At 43.0% G+C, this 3,708-nt stretch overlaps 1 pseudogene; it reads left to right on the top strand.

The window, feature by feature from the left end:
- Window positions 1-2,560: 2,560 nt before the first annotated feature.
- On the top strand, window positions 2,561-3,415 carry LOC140843852 (nuclear envelope pore membrane protein POM 121-like; annotated as a pseudogene).
- Window positions 3,416-3,708: the final 293 nt, after the last annotated feature.

Consider the following 3,708-nt stretch of genomic DNA (forward strand, 5'->3'; position numbering starts at 1 on the left):
TAAGTTCTCATCAGATCTTTAACCATTGTCATTTGTGAATCTTTTCTTGCTTATAATCACTGTTCAATTACTCCTAAACTAGTAAAGAACTAGATTTCAGCAAAATGGGTTACCTAAAATTAAGTGAACTAAAGAAAAATGATTTTGTAGCTTCTTGTTTCAAATGTTGCTGATAAAATGTTTTAAGATTTTTCTCTTAAGCTGACTGACAATGCTCCAGTTTACCTCTCCTCTGTGTTACATATTTTTTCAGCTATATAACGTCACCCATAAAACAGGCAATTCATACAATTCTACAGGCCAAGCTCTCATTGAATATTGTCATTTTACTCTTAAACATTATCTATTAATACAAAGAGGGGGGATTACTCCCTGATATGATAAAATTGATTACAAATTGACGATCAATGCATGCTTTACATATCCTTAATTTTGATCTTTTAAAAGGTGACCGATGGTCAGCAGTGGAAATACATTTTTCTGATAATATTTCCTTTTCTGAAACAACAACAGTTCCTGTGTGGTAGTCTCCAATAGGTTCTTCACTATGGCATAAAAGTCATACCAAAGTGTGGGGCAAAGGGTTTGCTTGTGTTGTTACAGAGGATCAACGCTTGATCTAGCTACCCAGAAAATGAATTCAGATACAATAAGAAGAACTTCCAACATCAACATCCTCTAGAAGAATCATTCCAGAAGGTGACCATCAAAAAACCTCAACAAAAGTCTGCACATCAGACACGGAAAGCTGAAGTCCACTAAATAATAGTATCTTTGTTTTTATTTCCAATAATGGCACTTATGTATGTATATACTATACAAGCTTGCATTATAACAGCAAGTGTAAGCAATCCCCCCCTTATTTAAGCCATGGTGTAGCTCTGTATTTCTTATCTACTTGCTCCACTCCTATAGGCCCTATAGTATAGAAAAAGAATGGTAAAGAAATATATAGACAAATAATGGAGGAAATTTTGGATGGAAAGATATTGCTGATCGGTCTGTTAGAGATGGTGATCATTGTGATATTTATAAAGCAGTTTTGTCCCGAGAAGATATTGGCAGTTATACCTGTGAAAAGTTTCAAGAAAGAACTCCTGTCATATTGTATAAGAGTAATTATGTGTATTTAAATATATCACTCATTCCAGAAAATAATTTTCCTCACCTAACTTGTGGTTACAACAACTCGTGAGCCAAGGGTTGCACAGGTTGTCTTTTTGTGTAGCAAGAGATTCCTCTATCAGTGAATTGTTGAAGAATTTAATAGGCACAAGACTTCCTCTTATGATGTTCACTAATATATCAGGCATAAACATCACTCTTCCCCCTAAAGTGCTTGCTCCTGATGCCCAATTAAATTTACCTGTTAGTACTACTATAATTACTGATTGTGTATGTATTAATTGTACTCATGTACCCTCTTACTGTAATTCTACAATCAATGTAAAATGGTCTAGATATAGACTTCTGAATGGTTGAGTATTTTTGTGTAATAATGAAACATATCAAGGCCTCTCTCCACACTATCAAGGTGTTTGTGGTGTGGGACGCATTCTTCCTGCCATAATAAATCATCCAAGAAATAAGCCCAATAGACTTCTCCAAGCTCTGCCATCTGATTGTGATGAAAACTTGAAACTTTCAGATCCTGCCGCTATTGCAGTTGCAGCTGCATTCCTCCTGCAGGTTTCTGGACTTGTTGTTGAAATGCTAAAGGAGATATATAAGCTGGCCTGCACATATAGCAAAACAACAAATTTTACTGCTTATATATTATCTGAACTCAACCAAGAACTGAGAGAAATGCGAGTTGCGGTACTTCAGAATCGCGCTACTATATAGACTGCCTGCTGTTAAAAGAAAATGAAGGATGTAAGCAGTTTCCAAGAATGTGCTGTTTCAATTTGTCTGATTTTTCTCAAAACTACCCAAAATCAATTACATGATATCCATCATATTGTCAATAAGTTTTTACAAATGCCTGAGCTATCTAACTGGTTTTCTTAATTTCATTAGATATAACTAGTAATTGTAAGTCTGCCTTTGTTATGTATCTGTATTCCTATTCTGTTAATGTGTACGCAATTTAACTAGTAGTTTGTTAAAACCTGTATATATATATATATTCAAGTTGTGTCTGTCTTTCAACATGTTCGATTTCAGCCATGTAATATTTAAAGAAAGGAGGAGATGTAGGGGATGGCCTTTGTCTTCTCACATGTCTGAATGCAGCATGGGAAAGCACCAGCTTGAGAACTGGTGCAGTCCTTGGAAGTTATCTGCCCACAAAAGCATATCTTGTCCTCGAAGATGAGCCAAGATGCCTCACTCTGAAAATAGGGAGACCTTGAGGATGTGTGAAAACACCACCCCTGCCTACCAGGCAGCTTCTAAGAAAATCAACAAGGTGCTCTGGCCTCCCCCGCTCAGAAGGGAAAGATGAGTACAGCACTTGGCTGAGGTCTGAGAAAGGCAGTATAAAAATAAAGGTGCTGCACCACATCGGGGCTGCAGCCATTGTCTGTCTGTCTGTGTTGTCTGTGTTTTTTGTTCTCTCATGTCACCCAAAGAAAACGTGTGGCGCCCAACACCTGCTCCAACAGCCATCATCTTTGGCCAGTTCCTGCTTAGCACCATCCAGACAGCTGCTGGCAGCAGCTTCACCAGTTTTGATGGCTTCGGTGGCACCCTCATGACATCCACCCCCATCGCCCCAAGCCAGCCTGCACTGACATTCAGCAGCACTACCACCCCAGCCTTCAACATTTCCCTTGGTCCTGACACCAGGCCCCCCATCCCATCCTTTCCCAGAGCCACCCCACAGCCCACACTTGGGGCCACTGACAGGCAGCAGACAGGGGCTGCCAAGCCAGCCCTGGCCCCCAGCTTAGGCAGCTTCGTTCCTTTTGGAAGCTCAACAGCCCTGGCCCCACCTGCAGCTCCAGCACCAATCCCACCCCAGCCAACCTTTGGCAGCACTGTGTGGTCAGGTTTTCATGGGTTGAAATCCACACAGCCTTTGTCTTTGGCACCCCGGCCAGCACTCAGCTGGCCTTTGGCACCACAGCTATTTCTTCCTTTGGTGCAGCCACCACGTCGGGCTTTGGAGCTATGACCACCCAGACCACCAGCAGCGGGACCAGTAGCTCAGTGTTTGGCAGCACCACCTCATCGCCTTTCATGTTCAGAGTTTCAGCAGGCCCCGCTGACATTGTGGGATGAGCATGGCTGCCCCCCACAGCAGCCCCACCACTGGGGCATTTGGCTTTGGGGCAGGACAGAGTGGGACCACTGGCAGCACGGCCCCTTTTGAGGAGGCTTGAGAAAGAACTCCCTGGGTGCACCTGACCAGAGCACACCCTTTGCCTTCCACGTGGCCAGCATGCCTCAGAACACATGTGTTTGCAGATAAGACTTGGAATGGGCTCGGTCTGCAGTGCCAGGTGCTGTTTTAAGTGCCAACATGGTCTCCGCTCTTGGAGCTGTACATTGTGGTGAAGAGACAGATGTTATCTGTAAACAGTGTCAGGTAGCAGTGTAACTCATGTGACCAGAGGAGCTATTTAGGTAGTCAGCGACAGCCTTTCTGAGACAATAGCAAACTGAGGCCATGGCCATAGTACCAGAGTTGGGAGTAGGGACAGCAGCTGGGTGTGAGGGCACTGCAGGCACAGGAGCAAAGGCCCAAAGGCAGAAATAAGCCTA

This window comes from Manis javanica, chromosome 10 (assembly GCF_040802235.1).
Source record: "Manis javanica isolate MJ-LG chromosome 10, MJ_LKY, whole genome shotgun sequence".
Taxonomy (NCBI): Eukaryota; Metazoa; Chordata; class Mammalia; order Pholidota; family Manidae; genus Manis; species Manis javanica.